Source organism: Rattus rattus, chromosome 1, assembly GCF_011064425.1.
Source record: "Rattus rattus isolate New Zealand chromosome 1, Rrattus_CSIRO_v1, whole genome shotgun sequence".
Lineage (NCBI taxonomy): Eukaryota > Metazoa > Chordata > Mammalia > Rodentia > Muridae > Rattus > Rattus rattus.
Genome location: NC_046154.1, coordinates 160332863 through 160358421, shown reverse-complemented (window position 1 = coordinate 160358421; position 25559 = coordinate 160332863). Strand labels below are relative to the sequence as shown.

Here is a 25559-nt window from a genome sequence, read left to right as displayed (position 1 = left end):
TGTGTGTGTGTCTGTCTCTCTGCCTCTCTCTGTCTCTGTCTCTCTGTCTCTGTCTGCCTCTCTCTGTCTCTGTCTCTCTGTCTGTCTCTATCTGTCTCTGTGTCTTTCTCTGTTGTACTTACTCTCTGTATCTCTTTCTATCTCTCTGTCTCTCTCATTCTGTCTCTCTCTGTGTCTTTGCATCCCCCCTTACCTGCTCAGCACCTTCTATAACACCATACATGCCTACTTGTCACTGTGCTCTTTCCAAAATGATCATGGTCAAAACCTCTGTGTAATTAGGCCCCTATTCAATGCTTTTGGCTGAAGTTGCCTTAGTCATGATGTCTCCTCACAGCAACCGAACAGTAACTAAGATACTGGACATGTATAGGAACTACACAATAGCCTATACAGAAAAAAAAATTATGTTCCTGTTTTACAAGATCTTTTTTCATTTTTATTGGTTATTTTATTTATTTACATTTCAAATGTTATCCCTCTTCCCAGTTTCCTATCCTCAAACTCCCTATCCTCTACCCCTACCCTCTCCCAACTCCCCTGAACTTCTATGACAGTGCTCTCTTACCGCCACACCTACCCACTCCCACCTTACCCCTTAAACATTCCCCTATCCTGAGGCATCAAGCCTCCACAGAACCAAGGGGTTCCCCTCCCAGTGATGCCCAATAAGGCCACCTTCTGCTAGATATCCAGATGGAGCCATGGGTTCCCCCATGTGTACTCTTTGGTTAGTGGTTTAGTCCCTGGGAGCTTTAGGTGGTCTGGTTGTTGATATTGTTGTTCTTCCTATGAAGCTACAAAACCTTACAGCTCCTTCAGTCCTTGCCCTAACTTCTCCATTTGGGGCCCCCTGTGCTCAGTCTGGTTGCTGACTGTCTATATACACATCTTTGTTGGTCAGGCTCTCATGGGACAACTATACCAGTCTCCTGTCAGTAAGCACTTCCTGGCATCAGCAATATTGTCTGAGTTTGGTATCTGCATACGGGATGGATCCCTAGGTAGGGCAGAGTCTGGGTGGCCTTTCTTTTAGTTTCTGTTCCACTCTTTGTTCCTGCATTTCTATGGAACAGGAGAAATTCTGGATTGATATTTTTGTGTTGGGTGGGGAGCCCCAGCCCTCAACCAGGGGCCATGCCTATCCACAGTGTATGGTCTCTAAGGTTCTAGCTCCCCTTTCTTGGGTACTTCAGCTTATGTGCTCCAAGTTGGGTCCTAAGAAACTCGTGGGTCCCTGACATCTGGGACTTTCCAGTGTCTATCCCCAGGTCCCCCACCACCACTTCTACTTACCTCTCTTCAAATTCTTGACCCTCAATACTTTTCCCCACCATCTCCTCCCACACCAAAATTGCACTCCCTTTATTCTTCTCCCTCCTCTCTCCCTCCTAGGTCCCTTCCTCCATCTATTTCCTGGATATTATTTTCTTCTGCCTTCTGAGTTGGATCGTAGCATACACACTTTGGTGTGATCTTCATTTTTGTTGGGTTTCATAAGGTCTATTATTTGTATCGTGAGTATTTTAAGCCTTATTTTTTTGCATTTTTTTTTTGAGATTGTGATACTTCACATTCTTTATATGGAGAAATAATTTCCATGATAAAAATAAGTGAAAGAAATTCATCCCCACTGCAAGGTCAAAAGATGATCCTCTTTGCATTTATTTATTTAATTAATTAATTATTTATTCCCAACAGAACATTTCTGTTTACACTTGAGAATCAATGTACCCTGATCACACTCCCCATTCCTGCCAAGTCCACTCCCAAATTTGTGCTCTACCCCACCCCAAATAAACCACCAACTCTAATTTGTATTAGAGCATCAGCTCAATAAATAATGGTCAAATTCCCAGTGGCCATCACTTTAAAGAAAACTGAGTCCTTCCACAACCCTGATAACTTGCCCTCACAAGAGGGCAAGCCACAAAGTATGAAGAGCCACACTTCAGCATCTTTATAACAATTTTTAAGTATTCTCTTCAATAACTTCCTATATGTACTGTTTCCTTCACTTTGAGGAGCAAGGGGTTGTCACAGAAGTCTTCAGTTCTTTTATTTTCAGTTATGAGTCTTTAGACATTGATAACACTGCAAAAGAAGCTTCCCTGCTCTCAGCAGCCAGCAGTATCACATGTCATGGATTTCCAATCCCATTCCCAATAGCTTTTATGATATGGAGTATCAGAAGCCTTTGTGGCCAGCAACCCACAGAAAAGTGGCCCACCTTTAGCCATGGGATTTTCCTTTTAAATCCTATGAGTTCTGGAAATGCCTTTCTGCCTGCCGGGATACTATTTTGAAACTCTTACTGCTATTTTGCTGTTCTTTGGATGGTTTTCAAATCTATAAAGCAAACAAGGTTGGGATGATGGGGCAGGGTCTCTGGACATCCATGTCCATCCATTCTAACCAAGTGATAGACTTCATACATCAGCAGCTAAGGGGTGCTAAAGTAAAACATTTATGAATGTCTGAGAGAGCATGAAAAGATTTGTTTCCTCAAGAACTAGAGGTGGACATAGTAGTAGATGAGACACACTACCTCAGTTAGATGAGTATACTCCCTGAACACCTGCTATTTGATTTCCTTTCCTCTTCCTCAGACACTGACATGAAGCACCCAAACATCTTGAAACCTACAATAGGCTCAAGCCTGAAATCCCTACAATAACATAGTGACACTGAGAACTGAGAAAGAGAAGACTTTGAATGCCTACGTTTCATTCCTGGTTGGGGGAGCAATTATTTTATTAATGGTTTTTACATAATATCCTCTACAGAATAAATATTTCTGTTCCTGGTTTAAGGTATTCTCAATATATATAATAAAAAGCTCTGTAACTTTTTAAAAGTATAGAACATTCAAGTATTTCTTGGTATGTGTCCTAGTGCATGGCTTCCTTTTTGAATTCCCATTGACTTGATTGTAACAAAAATGCCTCAGAAGCAAGTTGATGATTAAGACTTAGTTTATTAGATTTTCCTTTCACTACTTTTCTCAATTTTACATGAGTTTGCCTAGCAAAATGTGAGTGTAGTGTTACTTTTGATAGTAATGGGCAAATTCAATCTTAAGAATCAATAGCAGTGTGTCTAGAAACAAATCTGTTTGAAAGAGAAACCACTATACTCAATTTAATAAGAAGTTAATAAATAGTATTATTTAACCTATACATGGACTTTGTTTCCCACAAACTGATGGGAAGACCCTATTGCTGGAGACACCTGTATATCTCATTGAACACATAAAAGCCAAACTCTTGCCTAGTTAGAGCCTTCACCTCTATAGACTAGTGTTCATAGAAACATAGGTATCTTCATGTGGTGCAGCTATAGAAAAAAGGTAAACACTAATGAAACTATCAATGCTTTGCTCTGCAGTGGTGACCTGCTTACATGATATACTGATGCAATAGTGACATGTGCCTGCATTAGATTTAAGCCCAATTCCAAAAGATGGAAACCATAACTGATACGGGCAATGTGGTCAAAAGAGCTTGAACTATATTGGCCATATCTTAGAGGAAAGTCAAATACTGTTTTTTTCTGCTAGACAATAGCAATGTGATGGCTCCTATCAATATTCTGTTATACACTGTTCCATGTAATTTTAAATTTAAACTTTCTCCATCTAGGTTCAGGGACTAGCAGCCATCTGCCTGTCAGTCTTGCTCAGTCATCACCAAGAACCTTCCTCTTACAGTAGATGATAACAAATATAGAAAACCACAAAGGATAATGGACAGAGAGTAAGAGACCCTGGGACACTCAACTTTTAATGGGATGTCTCCATCAAACACCCTTCCTCAGGACTCAGGGAACCCTGCAGAAGAGGACACAGAAATATTACAAGAGGATGGAAGATACTAGGGAAACAATGTCTTCAAGATACAGCAGGCTGATATACATATAAACTCACAGAGTCTGTGGCAGCATGAGCAGAGCCTGCACACAGATGAGCCAGATGGGGTCCTAGGAATAAGAAGAAAAGTGGGCATGTTCTCCCATCTTTAACCAAGAGGCTATCTCCCCCTTGTCAGCCACTCAAAAAAGAAAAACAAATCTGCTCCAATAGAGTATCATTGGGTATACAAAAACACACCTAAGGGCAGGAACCATGCCCTGCAGTAGATGGCCAACAAAGAGAAACTCAATGTTATGTTTGGTGATATTATATCTCAAAACTTTTAGTGAAATTTTTTTACATAACAGATATTTAAATATTGTTTCAAATTTTGTGTGCTTAGTGGTTTGTGTGTCTGTCTGTCTAGTTCGTTGGTCAGTTTGTTGGTTAGTTGGTCAGTTGGTTGGTTGGTTTGATGACTGATTTGTTTGCTAAACTGAGAGAAAAAGAATGTTTGAAATTATATAGGCAGGAAACGTGTAAGAATCTTAGAGGAGGTAGGGACCATGATCAGAAAATATTGTAAGAGAAAAAACTATTGTTATTAAAATATTAATTAAATAAGCATGTAAGCTTGGCATTAGAGAGACAGAATAACAGCACTAATATTCATTTAAAGGGGATTTCTGGTGCTGAATTTTCTTAATCTTAATTTCCTTAATCTTCAGGTTTTTTAAATGCAATAATAATTTCACTATATTTTCTGAGAAGTCAGTGACATTATATAAATAATTTTTCATTATGTAAATGTTGCATACAGGCTTCAAAAGCTCACTGTAGTAATTCTGTAATATTTCCTTCAAATGATATTAATTAACTTGGGGAAGGATGTTCACAGTAGCTGTAATTTATAAAAGGTACTATTTATTCTACTATCTGTAAACTTAATCTTTAACATCATTTGGTTCTTTAAAAATTTTATTATTATTCATAAATTAGGCATTATGTTCAGAGAGCTTATGTATTATGCACCAACCTACATGGCTATCAAATGTCAAATAACTTACATCTTCTATGAAAAAATGTATTATCTACAAGAACTGCCCTTTACAACCTGTATTTGAATTAAACACAGGCATAGAGTAATTTCTACTTCTAATCAGTAGAAAGTTAGTTTTTATATACTAAAACAAAATATGCAATTCAATGTAAATTTAATATAGCATTTCACAATATAGTTTGAGGAAATTTACTTAGCTTGATGAAAGTTGAGCTATTAATTTTAAAATACGATGTTAAAATAAGAATTCAACTGGAGTTATAGATAGACTATGTAACTCCCAGAAGACATTGGTTGTTAAATAAAAATTGCCCTACAAGGTATCAGATCTCTCCCTGTGATTTATTCATAAGGATGAGCCCCAAGGTCTGCAAAAGTACATAGACTATTACCATTTACTTTAGTCATCCAACATAATACATGATAAGAACTCCAGTTCTGAAGACATTTCATGCCTTGACTGCTGGCACTTCAGGAAATAGAGAAATCAGTCTCAAGATACCCAGATAATTTTCTTCTGGCTACTAGTTTTCATCGTGCTGAAAAGTTCCATATAGACTGCTAGGGAGCAAACTCATCAATGACTTTACGTAGCACTATATATTGCATGCTGTGATACTGTGTGCTAGACAAAAATGTGTCCACTTGTCTAATAGCAACAAGATTGTTTGGGATAAGTAACAAGTTTATGAATAGATTTGAGGCCTGCTTCACGGAACAGAATTATATATTTTTTCTGTGAACCTGAATAAACCTGGATAAAAGGTCATAGATCCAAGTCGTTTTAAATGGCCATTTTGACAAATACCTTCTAAATCCGTAGTTTCTCAATCTTCCTAATGCTGTGACTCTTTAATACAGTGGCTTGCATTGGGTTGAAACCACCCATAAGATTACTTTTTCACTACTTCATAACTGTAATCTTGCTACTTTTATAAATCATAATTAAATTTCTGTGTTTTCCGAAGGTCTTTGGTGATCACTGTGAAAGTATCATTTGATTCCTAAATGACCTACAGTTTGAGCACCTCTACTCTAAACATGTATGTTTATACCCATAGAACTGAGTTCTTCTCAGTCTTTGTCAGAAGAGCTTCTTTTGTAAATAAGCAACAGTCAGTGGAGGGGTGCATAACTGGCCAAAGCTCATAGAGTGACTGAGTGCTCAGCTAGAAATGGTCATCTATTTTAGTCAACCTCCACCAAGGCTGACAGAACACCAAGAAAGAGGAAGTGGAAAGACCATAAGGACCATAAGATGGGAGGCATGCTATGAATACTGTCTGTTGGACATTACATGCCTACCACACTCATGGGGTACAAGATCAAGCCAATCAAAATCACAGCACAGAGAAGGGGGATAATCTCCATAACCCGCCCCTTACTAAGGAGCTATTTGTAGTGTAGAGTTGGGTGGAAGAGAGAGATTCATTGTTTTATGAGAATGTAAACACTGGTATATTCCCCATACACTGCATGTATTCTCACATTTATGAACATATGGGGATCACTAAGTGGCTAATAGACAGACAAACAAACAAGACATGGAGGGGATAAGGTTGGGAGGAGGTCATTGGAAGAGAGAATCTGTGGGTTGATATAATTCATTTTAAACACATATGAAATCATAAAGCATGAAAAAATTAAATGAAGCTGTTATGTAATGAAGCAAGGCTGAAATCACAATCTTCTATCATCTTCTGCATATTCAATACATAGATATAAATTACCTCCAATTTCTATACAATTTTATAGCATCCAAAATGGCTTTGGTAGCATTAGAATTAGCTTATTACTATGCAATGAGTGTGTATCTTAGTTTTCCCATTTTATAGAAAGTATTTGTATTAATTTGGCTGAAGAGATGAAAAAGCAAATCTTTTAAAAGCTTCCTAAAAACACAAGCCATTTAAAATTATTTGGAATTTTTACATACCTTCCATGTAGCATGAGATACTTAATGTATGATCTGTTCTCTGCCACCAGACTAAGGGACTAATGTATTTTAAAAAAAATTTACAGTATACTTGACATGGGAGATGCCCAGTTAAGAGTGCTTGCTGTACCATCATGAGGAGCAGAGTTTGGATATTAGTAGCCACATAAAGTCTGAGCATAGTCCCGTTCTTGCTTATAATCCAAGAACTGAAGGAAAGAGAAACAAGTGGACACTGAAACAAAGGAACAGAAACAAAATCAGTTGGGCTTGTTGATGGCAAACCTATCTGAAATTTAAGTTCAGTAAGAGTTTCTGGCTTAAAGAAAGCAGGAAAGGGGGAAAGGGAGAGACCCCAATACTGTCCTTTGACCTCCATACACACAGGCACGTATATCACCCATATGTTTGTGTGTGAAGAAAACACAAGCATTAACATCATATGATTGGAAAGAAAGATACAATGAAAGCAGGTTCTTATTCCAAAATACAGGTATCTATCAAATGTTCCATACCATTTCACAGTGATTCTATCTCCCCCATGGTGGAATGCTTCAATACAGAGTAAATAGTAAATAATGTCCATAAAGTTTTAAAGAAAAATATAACACAGTTACTTTCATATCACAAGGAAAGTTCATGGATTAGAGTGGTGGCTTCAAGGTTAAAAGTTCTTCCAGTTCCTTGTGAGGACACTGGTGCGATTCACAGCACCAACATAATGGATCACAGCTATAGGAACCCTATACCTAGGAGACCCAATGCCCTTTTCTAGCCTCTATGGGTACAAGGCTTTCAACAGGTATACAGGAATATATGATATGCAAGCTGCCAAACAGTCATGCACACAATATAATTTTTAAGAAGCTAAAACCAAGGTGATCATAATATAATTAAAGTTTGATTTCTCCATGTTTGAAGAGGTGCAATGACAATCATGTTAACTAGTATGTTCATTTTTTCCTATCAAACACTACTTCATTAATCAAATCCTTGAAGGCTCGTTTTACTTGTTGATTTCTCAAGGTGTAAATAAAAGGGTTCAGCATGGGAGCAATTGAGGTATTGAGAACAGTCACTCCTCTGGTCAGTGATGCTCTTTCATTTGCGGAAGGTTTGACATACATGAAAATGCAGCTACCATAAGAGATCGAGATGACAATCATGTGAGAGGAACAGGTGGAGAAAGTTTTTTTTTCCTCTGACTCCAGATGGGAACCTCAGAATGGTGCTGATGATGAAGATGTATGACAAGATCACTAGGGCCAGTGTGAACAGCATAGTAGCAAATGCAAAGTAAAAGCCGATTTTCTCTAAACACCATGTATCTGAGCAGGAGAGCTGCAGAATGGGGAAGTAGTCACAGCAGAAGTGATCAATGACATTCAAAGCACAAAAATCTAACTTAAGATATAGCACGAGCCATGGAATGATCAGAAACCCTCCCAACCATGAGGTAAGGATAAGAAGGGTGCAGACTTTCTGATTCATGATGACGGTGTAGTGCAGTGGCTTGCAGATGGCAACAGAGTGATCATAAGACATAGCGGTTAGAAGAAAGAACTCAGACACTCCCGTGGAAATGAAAAATAACTGAGTCAAACAGTTGTCATAGGGAATTGTCTTGACTTCAGTGATTATTGACTCCAAAAACCTAAGGATGGAAGCACTGGTGAATATAATTTCTAAGAAGGAGAAGTTCTGGAGAAAGAAAGAAATAGGAGTGTTTAGCTGAGAATCCAGCAAGGTGAAAGTGATGATGGTTAGGTTTCCAGCGACACTTAACATGTAAGCAAGGAATAAAAAGATAAAAATCACAACCTGAGTTCTGGTGTGCCTGATGTGCCCCAGAGAACAAACTTGATGATCACAAAGTGGTTTTCATGCTGGCTTTTTTTTTCCAAAAATCTAATGATTAAAAATTTCAAATAAAAATTTAATGTAAGAGAATTAAAGTTTAAATATTGATTTATAATAGTCAATGAAGAGAAATGATATCTGCTCACTCCTATTTAACAGAAACCATCTTGGTAAATGGAAAAAATATTTATAAGTGTATGTATAAAGCCCCTTCAACAATGATAAAGAAAACTCTGCATACAGTCATAATTTATATAAGTGTAGGATACCTTTGAACTATAGATTTGTGTGACAATATTTTAATAGTATCTTCATTTTCAATATGAAACAAGTTTTCTGATTTCACATATTATATGCTTTCAAGACTGAATATATAACATTTGATTTCAATTCTATTACTATTTCAAAACTTCTATAGTTTATTGGCAGAAACCCAAGCATATTTACTAAACCTAAATATCGTGCTTATGTGTTGTTTTTATATTTTTGGTTATAATCCTAGCCTTTAATGCCTGAGCCATCTATCCAGCCCAATATCTGTTATTTTTAAATGGCCAAGGATATAAATGTTTGTAAACTCTTAAATGAGAACTAGATTTTCTTTAATTATAAAACAAATTAAGCTGGGTGACGGTACCACAAGCTTTTAATCCCAGCACTCAGGAAGCAGAAGGACAATCTCTACTCGTTCAAGAACACCCTGACTGTTCTAGCTAGGGTTACACAAAGAGACTCTATCTTGCAACAATAAAACAAGCAAAAAAAATACATTTTGATTTGTGACAATTAAAACATGGGCCAAAGAAAATAACTAAGCAGAGCCAGAAATAAACAAAACTATTTTCTATAAATTCAGAGACAAATATTATTTTAACTGTTTTTACTAAGTTTATTTGTGACTTCACACCTAAACTTTCTTGAGGACATAGGGAACTCATACAATTTTTTTTATCTCGAATTATAATAGTGCCATCCTTCTCATACAATTATCAGAATAAATAAAATTATCTACAGGATTTACATTCTCAAATCACTGAACTCTATACTGTAATCTTTATGACTTCTATCATTCCTGTTCTCTCCTGATAATTAAAGACATCACAGAGTCTGTGGTATAAGTTATCAAAGCTGTCGTTCCACTTTCTGTGCTGTGCAGTACAACAAGTCATTAAGTGCTGAAGCTGAAAATGAACATTATTCATCTTTCTACTTTAGTCTTCTGTGTCTCCATGTTTTTTGTCTTTAAGAATATACATCTTTTCCATCAAAATGTCGTCAAAACTGACGGATAACTGTTACACGATGTACAAAATAGTTAAAATATATTAAAAGTAAAATTAACATTAATAAAAATATTTAAATAATAATTAGAGTATCCTTATTTTTTTCAGTAAATTCATCCTTTCAATGATGGATAAGAATGAATTTGTCCACAAATATTAAACACACTGTTTAGTATATACGGTAATATCACTCAGATATAAAGCCCTACAATAGTCAGACATGATTTAAATTCTGCCACTTAAAAACTAAAAATAAACATATTCATAATATTTTTCAGAACACGGTTTTGTCATTCGCTCTTGCCTCTGTTTATTGTACTGAATGCTGCCACACTAAAAGGTACATGTGGAATGTCTTCTAAGGTTGCTAACGGCCTGCCTCATTTTGAAGTGAAATAAATGTACCTGTAATCTTTTTTATCATTTCACAGAAACTGGATATGCTATGAGCATACGATTGTCACCCTTGGAATTCTTTAAGAAAATGAAGCACCTGATACTTTTTTAAGCTAATAGAAGGTGAAACATTTTGAAGGTCTCTGGATAAGATATAATTAAAAGCTGCACAAATATAAATATACATTTATTTTCTCTGGACAGTCTATAAATCCGTGAGACACTCAACTAAAGACAAACAGGATGCAAGCAGAAGTTCAAGACGTGGATGAAGCGATGTCATCACACATCTTTCTTAAACAAACAAACAATATAGAGACAGAGAAACAGTGTACCAATCAACTGATAATGTCCAAGCTGCCTTCCCTTTGGTCAAGCAATTTTGTTAATAAATGCATGGACTCAAGTGTATGTCCAGGAGATAATTTATTCTCAATTCAGTTGGGATTAGTTAAACCCAGGGCTAAACTGCCCTATAATAGTCTATTCTATGACAGTCTAACTGATATTTTATAATTAATATGTTCTGAAACTGCAGAGAAGAATTGGGAAATAAAAGGAGCATTACATTTATATCTTCAAAAGTTGGGACTGTATCTTGTTCTTGTTTCATTATTTTATAATTTCAAGGCTGATATTTGCTCCCTCCAGAGATCCAGAGCTACAACAGTGTACACAGATCTATTCTTGCCCTAACCTTGCAGCCACACATTTTCTTCAAATCCTTTGAATAATATAAATAATATATCCTGTATTATACCAAACTATAGGTATTAAATAATGACACATTCAGATATTTTATTGTTTCTCATGTACTTTACTGTGTTTTATACACTCTACAAATGCAGACATGAGATTTTACCATACTAAATGTTCCACCAATTTCCTATTTTGTTTTTGTTTTTTTATAAGTGAATACTGAATAATTGATTCCATATTTTTCTTTCTTTCTTTTCTTTTTTATTAGGTTATTTTATTTATTTACATTTTGAATATTTTTCTCCTTCCCAGTTTCCCCTCCTCCACTTTTACCTCCCCCTGCCTCTATGAAAGTACTCGCCCCCCCCACCTGTAGGGTTATGGTGGGAGTCCCACATTTGCTCCACCACAGGACTCAGTCACTATAGGTGGGACACAGGAGTTGAGTATGCTTACCCTACTCTGTTGTTGAGTGGGTGTTAGATATAGGGAAGCCACAGAACACCACTCCATGAGTGGGGAAGGGAAGTCTGAGGCACTTGAGGCACAGGACCACCAGAGCTAGATTAGACTAGGGCCATCTGGTTCTCAGGCCCTAGGGCATTCAGGCACCACAGGATGCCACACAAGAACTGAGAATGGAGTGGGGACCCATAGGCTGGATCTAGCCCAGGGTAGAAGGGGAAATCAGGGGTGCTCTGGCTCATTCCATGGTATAGTCATCGTCTTTATGGCAGTGGGCTTGGATTGACTTGGTTGTAGTGGCAGCCATGGCTGGGAGCACAGGAAACCTTCTACAGGAGATTAGCTGGGGGCTCAGTAGGCAAAAGTCTTCTTTGTGGCTTCCCATAGCAGATCCTGATAAAAATAAGCAGACCATGATTTAAAGACATTCATTGTCATGGCAGAAAGTGAATGCGTAAAACCATATCCCACTTGTCAGGGTGGGCCTAAGATTAAATGCTTTTTGCAGGAAAAAGTGTCTGGGAAGAAAAGTTCATTGGCTAAGCCTTTAGGCACTTCAATAAAATGGAGCTCTATCTTCAACCTATGTGACCTATGGTCATGTCCTCCAACTCTGGAGAGCTTAGAGTGTTACCCTTACATGACTGATGGCCACAAATCTATGGAAGGCTGTGGCTAGTGACAGGGGCCTGGTTTCCCAAGACTCAGGCAAAATGCCTACTGTCCCTTCAGGTTCATGAGGGTTTCTAGCCTTAGTTCAACCAAGAACCAGGCTGCTTTTCATGGTCCCACTTCTCCCTTTATTTTCTTTTTTTAAAAAACAGAGGTGTCTCTGGAGTGATGGTATCATTTGTAGTGAAAATTTTGGGTGGAACTGAAATATCCAAAAGAAAACACTACACAGGCCACAGTGGTAGCACAACTAAGCTAGAGGGGCAAGGATGGTGGCGGTGAGGTATTGGGAAGACAAGATTACTGAACCAAGTAATTGTTCCATGGGTTGTACAGTTTGTGAGGGTATTAACATTGGTTTTAAACATTTGATTAATCTAGATAGACATTATGTTTTCCTTACTATACTGTAACTTCCCCAAGTTTATTAGCCATTTGACTTTGATAAGGGAGTTCATTTATAGCAGGAAGGTTCCAAGTCTGTCCTCTCTGGGTCTCAGCTGTCATCTGTGATCTCAGCATGTATCTTGGGAGTCTTTAGTCAGGTGAAGTGACTGGAGGAAGACAGCTTTATTGTTCCAGAAAGATCTGAGGAGATGATAGCATTCAGTCTTAGCTGGATCTGTGGGAGCCACACTGTAGATAAACCTGTAGGGTAATCACAACAGAGGAATAGAATCCCAGCAGGGGCATGTCTGCATAGGGTGGGTAGTGTGGGTTAAGCCTGTAATGGTTTGCTTGTGAGCACATCCTGGTCTGATTCTAGAAAATCAAGGGTGTGTGAGGAATTTAGTTAAGGAAGGTTTTCTTTAAATCTGCTACGGATAGCTGACGAAGAGATTAAGATGTTAATTATGCATCTGGAATAGGCAGTAACAGCTTGTCTGTAAAAGAAAACTGGTTTGTAATTAAGGATTAAATAATGGTTATCAATATAGTCGGTTTGACCTGTGGGAGTTGATATTAAACCTTAAAAGAAATTTAAACAAATTGAATTCTTTTTGGACATAAGTCACAATTGTTAGGGAGAAAATACACATTTAGATAAAGAAGCATGGAAATTGTGGATTAAGAAGCATGAACATCGTCTTAGGTGTTCCTCTTAGGGAGAATAAGTATTTAAGCAAAGACTGAAAGTTTTGGGGTTTCAAGTATGTTTTCCCATTGTTTATGGCTGGCCTAGGTGCAGGGGAGAGGGTACTGCTGGGCCATGCTGCTGCTGTGTGGTCTAGAAGACAGGTGTCCTTGTTTTCCATGTTTGTTTTTTCTTGGCTGGTTTATGCCTAAATGTAGAGAGGAGGGAGATGAAAGGCAACTTGGAAGAAAAGCTCAAAGGAATAAGCAAAGAGGCTTGATAGCACAGTTATCACCAGGGCCAGAGGGAATTAGGGGAAGTACCTATAGTTGTGCTCTGTCTGTGTTTCTAACCCCAGTATTGGCAGCCAGCTGGACCGTGCAAGAAGGCAAGGGCAGGGTAGATCTAATATTTCAGCCTGCAGAGGATCTCAGACTGTGCTCAGATTGGCATTCAGGGGAAACAAAAACATCCAATAAGCTGTCTTCTGAAACTCAGCTTTTCTAGCTGTGTTTGAGACCTTGCTGTGGGGCTGGGGAAGGGGCAGAGAGTGGAGTCTAGTCAGCATCATGGTAGAGTAAGTTACCAGGAACATGTGGAGGGAGAGAGAGAGAGAGAGAGAGAGAGAGAGAGAGAGAGAGAGAGAGAGAGAGAGAGAGAGGCAGACAGACAGAGACAGACAGAGACAGAGAGACAGAGACAGAGATCAGAAAAAGGCCTAGCCTTTTGAACTAGATCAGTGGTCTTTGAGTTTTGTTGTGGGTTTCTGTGGGTCACCAGTTGGGTATAGGCTTTAGCTGAGTTTGTCTGACTTTGGTAGTGCCAGTTAAAGGGTTGGGTGGGGTCCCACTGCACTATAAGACAGGGATTGCAAATCCCTTCAGCTCCTACAGTCCTTGTCCTAACTTCACCATTAAGATCCCCATGTTCAGTCCAACGGATGGCTAGGTATGTCCATATCTGTATTGGTCAGGCTTTGACAGAGCCTCTCAGGGGACAGCTACACCAGGCTCCTCTCAGTAAGCTCTTTTTCTCATCAACAATAGTGTCTGGGTTTGGTGTCTGCAGATGGGATGGATTCTGAGGTGGGGCAGTCTCTGGACAGTCTTTCCTTCAATTTCTGCTCCACTCTTTTTGCTTACATTTCCTTTTGACAGAAGAAATTCTGGATTAATATTTTTGAGGTGGGTGGGTGGCCCTATTGCTCAATTAGGGGCCATGACTATCCACTGGATATGGGCTCTACAGGTTTTATCTCCCCTTTTTTGGGTCTTTTGGTTAATGTTGTGTCCTGGGAAATTCTGGATCTCAGGCACCTGGGACTTTGTAGTGCCTACCCCTAAGTCATCCTCCCCCACTGCTACATAGCTCCTTTAAAATTCCTGACCCTCTTTTCTTCTCCTACATCACCTCCCTTAACTGAATTGACTCTGCTTTCCCCCTTCCTATCCCCTCTCTCTCCTATCTCCCTCTAAATCCCTGAGATTATTTTCCCCCTTCTGAGACGCACAATTTGGTGTGATATTCTTTCTTCTTGGGTTTCATATAGTGTGTGAGTTGTGTCATGAGTATTCCAAGCTACTTTTTGGCTAATATCCACTTATCAGAGAGTGCATATCATGTGTTCTTTTGTGACTAGGTTACCTCATTCAGCATGATATTTTCAAGATCTGTCTACTTGCCTATGAATTTCATGGAGTCATTCTTTTTTATTTTATTTAATTCGAGCATTTGGGCTAATATCCACTTATCAATGAGTGCATACCATGTGTGTTTCTCTGTGATTGGGCTACCTCACTCAGGATGATATTTTACAGTTCCATCCTTTTGCCTATGAATTTCATATCATTGTTCTTGGCTGAATAATATTCCATTGTGTAGATGTACCGCATTTTCTGTATCCATTCCTCTGTTAAAGGGCATTTGGGTTCTTTCCAGCTTCTGGTTATTATAAATAAGGCTGCTATGAACATAGTGGAAAATGGTTTTTGACATCCTGGGATTTTTGTTATTCCAGATATATTTGAGAATTGTTCTTTCTATCTTTATGAAGAATTGAGTTGGAATTTTGATGTAAATTGCATTGAATCTGTAGAATGCATTAGGGAAGAAGGCCATTTTTATTATGTTAATCCTGTTGATACATTAGCATGGGAAATCTTTCCATCTTCTGAGGTATTCTTCAACTTCTTTTTCAGCATCTTGAAATTATTTTCAAACAAACCTTTCACTTAGTCGGTTAGAGTCACACCATGATATTTTATACTCTTTGTGGCCATTGTGAAGGCTGTTGTTTCCCTAATTTCTTTCTCAGCCCATTTATCATTTTTATAAAGGAGGGCTAGTAAATTCATTGAATTAATTGTATATCCAGGTACATTGCTGAACTTGTTTATCAGCTGAAGGAGTTCTCTGGTAAAATTTTTGAGGTTGCTTATGTATACTATCATATCACCTGCAAATACTGGTACTATGACTTCTTCCTTTCTGATTTGTTTCCCTTTGACCTACATTTGTTGTCTAATTGCTCTAGATAGAAATCTGAGTACTGTATTGAATAGATAGGGAGAGAATAGGCAGGCTTGTCCCTGATCTTAGTGGGATTGTTCAAGTTTCTCTCCATTTAATCTGATGCTGGATTGCTGTGTATTGCTTTTATTATGTCTCAGTATGGGTTTTATCTCCCTGATCTCTCCAAACGTTTTAACATGAAGGAGTGTTGGATTTTGTTAAAGAATTTTTCAGCATTTAATGAGATGATCATCTGGGGTTTTTACAGGTTGTTTATATATTGGATTACATTGATAGATATTCTTGTATTGAGCCATCTCTCCATTCCTGGGATGAAGACAATTTGACCATGTTCAATGGTGTTTTTGATGTGTTCTTGGATTCAGTTTCCAAGAATTTAATTGAAAATATTTGTTTCAATGTTCACAAGTGTAATTAGTCTGAAATATTCTTTCTTTGTTGACTCTTTGTGTGGTTTAAGTATCAGGGTGACTGTAGAGACACAAAACAAATAGGTGGTGATCCTTCTATTTCTATTTTGTGGAATAATTTAAAGAGTATTGGTAATAGGTCTTCTGTGAAAGTATGGTAGCATTTTGCACACAACCATATGATTCTAAGTCGTTTTCTTTTTTTTTTTTTGGTTGGGTTTTTTTTTAATTATTTCTATTTCCTGAGATGTTATAGGATTGTTTAATTTACTTGATCTAAATTTAATTTTGGTAAATGGTACCTGTTTATAAAATCATCCATTTTGTTTAGATTTTCCAATTTTGTAGAGTACAAATTTTGAAGTAATGGTTTTTTGAATTTCCTCAGTGCTTGTTGTTACATACCCTTTTTCATTTATAATTTTTTTTTATTTGGATACTGTCTTTCTGTGTCTTTTAGTTACTTTAGCTTAGGGTTTATATATCTTGTTGATTTTCTCAAAGAACCAGATTATGGTTTTTTTTTATTTATTTTTATTTTTTTGTATTTTCTCTTTGTTTCCAATTGATTGATTTCTGTGTTGTTGAGTATAGGCTTTTAAAGTAGGATACAATATTTTTTTTTAAAATTTCCTCAGTTATGTCTCCCTCTTTCATTTTTGATTTTGTTAATTTGGATACTGTCTTTGTGCCCTCTGTTTAGTCTGGCTAAATGTTTTCTATCTTGTTGATTTTCTCAAAGAACCAGGTCCTGGTTTTGTTGATTCTTTGTATATTCTTTTTGTTTCTTTTTGGGTAATTTCACCTCTGTGTCTGATTATTTCCTTCTGTCTACTCCACTTAGGTGAATTTGCTTCTTGTGCTAGTGCTTTCAGGTGTGCTGTCAAGCTGTTAGTGTATGCTCACTCCAATTTCTACTTTGAGACACTCAGAGTTATGAGTTTTCCTCTTAGAACTGCTTCCATTTTATCCCATAAATTTGGATATGTTGTGCCTTCGTTTTCATTAAATTCTAAAAAATCTTTAATTTCTTTCTTGTTTTATCCCTTGACTCAGTTCTCATTTATTAGAGCATTATTTAGCTTCCATGTGGATGTGGGCTTTCTGTCACTATTATTGAAGAAGACCCTCTGTCTGTGGTGATCTTATAGAATGCCTGGGCTCCTTTCAATCTTCTTGTACCTGTTGAGGCTCATTTTGTGACTGATTATATGGACAATTTTGGAGAAGGGACCATGAGGTGCTAAGAAGGTATATTCTTTATTTTTAGGATGAAATACTCTATAGATATCTGTTAAATTCATTTGCTTCACAATTTCTGTTAGTTTTACTGTCTCTATTTAGTTTCTCTTTCCATGATGTCTCCAACAATGAGAGTGAGGTGTTCAAGTCCCCTACTATTATTGTGTGAGGAGCAATATATACTTTGGGCTTTAGGAAAGTTCCTTTTATGAATGTAGATCCTCTTGCGTTTGGAGGATAAATGATCAGAATTGAGAGTTCATCTCGATAGATTTTTTTTCCTTTGATGAGTACAAAGAGTCCTTCCTTTTTTTCATAACTTTTGGTTGAAAGTCAATTTTATTTGATATTAGAATGGCTTCTTGAGCTTGTTCTTGGGATCATTTGCTTGGAAAAATTTTCCCATCCTTTTACACTTAGGTAGTGTATGTCTTTGTCACTGAGGTGTGTTTCCCATATGCAGGAAAATGCTGGGACCACTTTATGTATCCAGTATGTTCTGTATTGAGTCCATTGATATTAAGAGATATTAGGATTCAATGATTGCTATTTCCTATTATTTTTGTTGTTAGAGGTGGAGTTATATTTGTGTGGCTACCTTCTTTTGAGTTTGTTGCAAGATGATTACTTTTTTGCTTTTCCTAGGGTGTAGTTTCCCTCCTTGTGTTGGAGTTTCCCATCTATTATCCTTTGTTAGGCTGGATTTGTGGAAAGATAAACTGTGTAAATTTGGTTTTGTCATAGAGTATCTTGGCTACTCCATCTACGGTAATTGAGAGTTTTGCTGAGCTGGCATTTGTGATCTCTTAAGGTCTGTATGATGTCTGTCCAGGATCTTCTAGCTTTCACAAACTCTGGTGAGAAGTCTGGTATAATTCTTATATGTTTGCCTTTATATGTTACTTGACCTTTTCCCCTTACTGCTTTTAATATTCTTTCCTTGTTTTGTATATTTGGTGTTTTGACTATCATATGATGAAATGAATTTCTTTTCTGATCCTATCTATTTGGAATTCTGTATGTTTCCTGTATGTTCATTGGCATCTCTTCCTTTAGGTTAGGGATGCTTGATTCTATAACTTTGTTGAAGATATTTACTGGCCCTTTAATTTGGGAATCTTTGTTCTCTTCTATACCTGTGATCATCTATACCTGTTTGATCATCTCATTGTGCCCTGGATTTCCTTGATGTTCGGAGTTAGGAGCTTTTTGCCTTTTACATTATATTTGATGGTTTTGTCAATGTTTTCTATGATATCTTCTGCCCCTGAGATTCTCTCTTTAATCTCTTATATTCTGTTGATTATGTTTGCATATATGACCCCTGATCCCTTTGCTAGGATTTTATTTCCAGGGTTGTCTCTCTTTGTGATTTTTTTATTGGTTCTGTTTCCATTTTTAAATCCTGGATTGTTTTGTTCAATTCCTTCACCTGTTTGCTTGTGTTTTCCTTTAATTCTTTAAGGGATTTTTTGTGTTCCCTAGTTAAGGGCTTATTCTTGTTTATCTGTTCTGTATTTCTTTAAGTGAGTTATTTAAGTTCTTCTTATAGTCCTCTATGATCATCTGTCATCTCCGCCTCTGTCCTGCAGAAAAGAGTGACGACACAGCATTCTTCTCAAAGCAGTTTATTCAGGAACCTTACAGCATGCAAGCAGGAATCTTTCGTTTCTTTTCTTCCCTCTCTTCCCTCAGCCCCCAAGCACACTACCTTATATTCTCCCTCAACTCTGCCTCATCAGTCCAGACTGCATAATCTCAGTTCATAGGTCCACGTCACATGGCCTGATCTTGTGTCATGGTGCGCCTGCGAAGTTCTCACAATGGACGTGGCTAGTTTCAGGTGTGTGAGGAAGTCAGGTGCTAGTCATGAGACTTAGCTGCAGTCCCGGGCGCCATCTTGGGACTGCTGCCATGCCTGCTCCCCACAATCATCATGAGATTTGATTTTAAAATACAAATCTTGCTTTTCTGGTGTGTTAGGATATCCAGTATTTGTGATGGTGGAAGAACTGGGTTCTGATGATGCCAAGCAGTCTTGGTTTCTGTTGCTTAGGTTCTTATCCTTGCCTCTTGCCATCTGGTTATTGCTGATGTTAGTTGATCTTGCTGTCTCTGACTAAAACTTGTCCCTCCTGGGGGCCTGGGGGCCTGTGATCTTAGGAGTGAGGGTGCTCCCGGGGAACCAGCTCTCTCAGGGCAAGTTTGGGGTCCAAGATCTGTGTACCAGCACAGCTGGGTGCAGATGGAAACCAGACGAGTCCTGTCTTAGGACTCCCTATGGCTCCTGCACCCTGAGTGCTATCAGAGTTTTTCTCATTGGACAGTCAATGGAGAGAAAGTTGGGCTCCACTTGTATGCTTTGGGCTTAAGAGGGAGAGTGCCCATGGCAGACCAGCTCTCTGCAGGTAGGTTTTACATTCAAGGGCTGTGGGACAGCCACAGCTCTGGGTTCTGGACTAAGCTGTGTTTCTTATATCCTACAGAATGATGGATCCTGTTTATGTATCTAGTCTGCTAGCATGCATCTTTTTATTGTTCAGTCGTGAGGGAATAGAGGAACTGGGGAGGTAGGGTGGGTGGTTATCTTTCAGAAGAGGGCTTCTCCTTCTAAGGGGAATAGGGGAAGGACTTATGTGAGGGGATACTACATGGAGAGGAAGGGCTAATATTGGACTATAAAGTGAGTAAGTAAATGCATTTAATTTAAAAAAGAAGTAAATTGATAACACAGGCATTAAGATTAACAATTAGTAAATGGGATATCATGAAGTTAAAATGCTTTTATATAGCAAAGGATACCACCACTTGAGTCATATGATAGCCTACAGTATAATAAAAACATCTATACAATTATATATCTGATAGAAGGTTAATATATAATATATTTAATTTTTAAAACAAAAGAATACCAGGGAAACAAATAACCCAATTTGAAAATGTGTTATGGAAATAAAGGGAGTTCTCAAACAATAAAACACAAATGCCTGAGAATCTTTTAAAGAAATGTTAAAATATTCTTAGTCATAGAAAAATGACTTTAAAACTAATTTGACATTTCACCTTACAGATGCACACATAAATCCAAACATGTGTAATCACTTGGTTTTTATAAATAAGCAGGAAATATGCAATGTTAAAAAGAACACATCTTCAACGAATAGTGTTTGCTAATTACTCATCTAAAAGAATAAAAATAGATCCATATCTACCATTCTGCACAAAACTCAAACCCAAGTGGATCAAAGACTGCCATGTAAAACCATATACACTGAACTTAACAGAAGAGAAAGTAAGAAATAGCATTGAATACATAAGCATATGAGATGACTCCATGAACAGAACACCAATGGCAAATCAATGAACGAGGTACAAAATTGTACAGCCACTTTCAAAATCACTTTGGCTGTGCCTCAGAAAGTTTTGAATCAAGACAAAGCTATATCACTCTTGGACATATACCCAATAATGCTCCATCATAACACAAAAAGACTTGTTCATCCATGTTCATGGCAGCTTTATTATTAATAGCCAGAAATTGGAAACAACCTAGACATCTCTCAAGTAAAGAATGGATGAAAAAAAATTGGTACATTTACACAATCTTTTATTACAAATCTGCTTGTTTTAAAATGGCATCATGAATTTTCAGGCAAATGGTTGGAGCTAGAAAAAAACAAACAAACAACAAAAAAAACCTCATCCTGAGTGAGGGAACCCAGACCCAGGAAGACAAACATGGTATGTAGTCATGTACCTCTTGCTCTACATCCTGGGTAGCATGAGCTGTTACTTGTATTTTTTTATCTTAGTAATTCTAACAGATATAAGATGAAATTGCAATGTCATTTTGATTTTTATTTCCCTGATGTATAAGGATGTTGAACATTTCTTTAAGTGTTTATCTGCTATTTGAGATTCCTCTATTGAGAAATCTCTGTTTAAATCTTTAACCCATTTTAAAATTGCAGTATTTGATTCATTGATTTCTAGTTATTGAAGTATTTTAATGTATTGTGGATAAGTAGATATTAGTTGTTATGTAAATGATAGTCAAGCTGCAAACCATAGACCCAGAGAGGTCAGGTAAGGAGAAAGACTCTAGTAACAGGAAATATGGATCTCCTTGGGAAAAGGAATTAGATTTTGTGGGTGGACTGCAGGTGGGTGAGAACAGGGAAAGGAAGGATCAGGTGGGAAGAGGAATGAAGGGAGAAAATGCAGGGAGAAACAACCGCAACTGGTGTCATATGGTGGATGGAAAACTAGCATAATGAAAACTTGGAATCTGTGAGGATGCTCTAGTGAGAACTCTTAGTGTATGGAATAATTGAGGATATGGAATCTGAATTAGTCATCTTTTGTTGCTAGGCAAGGCTTCAGTGGTTGCAGTGGGTGGCATTCATTTAAGTTGTTGGCTAAGGAGGACCCATGGAGATTCCTAAAGCCAGGGTGGTGCAAAGACAGAGAGCTAACCTCTGCCAAATGACACTGCCTGCTGTCTGCAAAATTTAGGCCCCATTGCTAAGAACAACATCCACACAACTCAATGGAAAGGTCAAACTGGTTCATGCATGTAACCTTCACCCTGCCATTCTAGACTTTTTAGCATGGGAAGGTAGTCTGCAGTATATGGAAAGAGAATCCAGGACACTAACCTAGCCACAAATCTCTCAACCTTCCATTTGTCATGCCTACACAAATTGTTGGAGCAATGGTGTCACAGAACTTGTGGGAGTGACCAAATAATATTGAGGTCCACACTACAAGGAGGAGAACATGTCCTACACTGTCTAGGTATCTAGAATCCAGAAATTAGATAGCCCAGAGTTCTAGATGGGAAAAAACCCAATGAAATGATTGCTAATGATATTTTGTTATACTCATAGATTGATGCCTTCTCCAGTTATTATCAGAGAGGCTTCCTCCAGCAGCAAATGGGACTTGGAACAAGATCCACGTCCTGATATTTTGTGGAGAGAGAGTCTAAGTTGTACAGCAGGGAATCCCACAGAAGTAGGAGACAGAGGGGATGGACACCATGAGAATGTGTCCCATTGAATTAACTAAGCAAGGCTCATGTGGGTTCACAGAAACTAAAACAATTATCACAGGAGTTGCAAGGGTCTATGACAAATCCTCTGTATATATGTTATGGCTGTTAGCTTGGTGGTTTTATGAAACTCCCAATAGTAGGAGTGAGTGTCTCTCTGACTCTGCTTATTCTTGGGATTCTTTTCTCCTATTAAATTGACTTGTCAAGCCTCAATCTGAGTTCTTTTGCCTTGCCTAATTGTGTCTTGTTTTGTCCTGTTTGGTTGCTATCTCTTGTAGGCCTGCTCTTTTCTGAAGGGAAGCTGTGGGTGGTAGATCTGGAAAGGTGGGAGGTGGGGAGGAACTGGGAGAAGTTGATGGAAGGAAAACTGTAGTCAGGATGTAAAGTATGTATGGGTAATGTGGAGGTTTTGGGGGAAGCCTAAATGGAAATATAGAGAGGTATAGCAGAAACAGAGGATAGATGAAAAAACAGCATACTACTATATATGCTAATTTAAAATTCTAAATTTTATTTCAAATGGAGGAGGTATCTTGCTGCTCCCAGAAGCTATAGATTGGGAGGTAGGCTATTCCAGTGACAGCTGCATACTGCACTTCGAGTTGTTGTCTATAGAGTCCTAAAGCTGCATGTATTATGAATGCTAATTGCTACCCCAAAATACTGTTTTCACAAAGGGTCGGCATGTAGTTTCTGGGAACCTGACCCCAGTTGGTGCTGGTGGGTAAATAAAAATTCCAGCAATTAATAGCTGGGAACAACAGACAGAGGTGGGATTTTAGGATTTCCTGGACTTGGGAACAAAGTAGAGGAAGAAGGACATCTGACATGCCAGGAGATTGTGGAGAGAGGGAAAACATGGGGTAGAGAAGCAAGGAGAGTACCCTGAGCTCTGGGCCAATAAAGTGTGGTCTAGACTTGGAGTTAAAAGTAGTCAACATGGAGTGTAGAACTTACTAAAAGGTAACTCAGAATTATCAATGCAAGATAGATTCTAGCAGCATGGAAGCTAGGCAGTCACCCAGCTGTTGTACTGCTTAAGGCATATTAAAATATAAAGGGTGTGTGTGTGTGTGTGTGTGTGTGTGTGTGTGTGTGTGTGTGTGTGTGTGTGTGTGTCTTTCATTCAGGAACCTAGATGATTGAGGCAGGAAGCAAAGCCTGAGATTCGATTTAATAATTATTTAATTAATTCCACGGAGACCTGTAGAGGCTCCAAAGTAGTAAAGTCTGTTGCCGTTGCTCTTGATAACCATGTGTTTTACTAAAATCACAAAGAGAAATCAAGCTGGAACCAAACTGATCCTCTCTTTTGGCTAGTCTTTGCAGTTCTATTCAGACTTCAAGGAAGGAAATTCATCAATAGTCTTTCTAAACTATAAAGCCACAATACAACAATATTGTGAGATCGGCAAGATGTTCTCACAGCTGCAATACTGGTATGACTCTTTTGAGGTAATCAACTATTTTCTAATTGTATCTGAGATGCCATGGGAGGGAATAAGTACACAGTAATCAAAAGTTTATGGCTAAGGTGTCACAGCTCTTAGGAGGGATTTATTACTGATGTTTTCCTAAATGGACATATGCTAAGCTGCCCTCTACATGTGCAATTTTTATACTGATATAGTGATACTCCTAGCCTTGATCACAGATGCTACTTTATTTAGTGGGTAATGGTAAAAACAAAGATTTGCAATTTAACAAAGTTCTAAAAGTAAATGATTGTTGAGTCCTTAACAGTAAATAGTACACATGTATTACCATCCACACAGGGAACACAGAAGAAAGGACAGAAAGACTGTAGCAACTGGAATATGAAAGGAATTCTGTGGAGCACTATCTTCTCAGTATGACATGATAGTTGTGCATGAAAGCAGAGCTGTGGCAGCTACCTATACAAGACATACTAGACTCACTCCAAAAATTCAAAAGATAAGAAAATAGAAGACGTATATTTAGGAGAAAGTAGGCAGTCAGTGGGAGTGTGATGGGGATGGCGATGGTACAAGGTTATAAGGGATGGGTGTGAATATATATATATATATATATATATATATATATATATATCCCACGTAGATTAAAGTAAAAGAATAAAAACAAGAATGTTATGAAAAATCTTGTACTGGCTGGTTTTCTGGGTCAACTTAGACACAAGTTAGAATTATCACAGAGAAAGTAAACTCCCTTGAGGAAATTACTCCATGAGATCAAGCTGTAAGATATTTTCTTAAATAGTGATCAAGGAGGAGCTCAGCCCTTGTGGATGGTGCCATCCATGGTCTGGTCGTCCTGGGTTCTATAAGAAAATAAACTCAAAAATCCAGGGAAACAAGCCAGCAAGCAGCATCCCTCCATATCCTCTGCATTAGCTCCTGACCTGTTTTAGTTCCTGTCCTGATTTCTTTGGATGATGACCAGCAATAGGGAGTGTAAGTTGAATAAGCCCTTTCCTCTCCAACTTGCTTCTTGGTCATGATGTTTTTGTGCAGGAATACATACACTAAGAAAAACCTTATAAAAGTTATTCCTTTCTCAAAGTTATAACACTGACATAGAATTCTTAAACGCACTAATTTTTGTAAATATCACGTCTACTTATTATCAATTCACAAATTTGGTAGAATATATTTTTTAAACTATGTCCTGGGTATGTATTCAAAAGTTATTGTCTGTTGTAATTCCTCTCTTTTTGTTCCTAATTTAATGAGATTCTTTTTTCCATTTCTTCATTAGTTTCGTTAATATTTTCTTGATTAGATTTTCAAATATATATATATATACATATATATATGAATATTTTATTGGATTTTTATTTACATTTCAAATATTATTCTCTTGCTCAGTTTCCTGTCTATAAGCCCCCTAACCTCTATATCTCTCCTTCTGTAAGGGTGCTCCCCTCTCTATCAACTCCCAGTCCCACACACCACCAACATTCCCTTACACTGGAAGCCCAACCTTGGCAGCACCAAGGTCTTCACCTTCTTTTGGTACACAACAAGGTCATCCTCGCTGTACAT

General features: G+C 37.8%; 1 pseudogene; it reads right to left on the bottom strand.

Annotated features, from left to right (window-relative positions):
• Positions 1–7799: 7799 nt before the first annotated feature.
• On the bottom strand, positions 7800–25559 carry LOC116909602 (annotated as a pseudogene).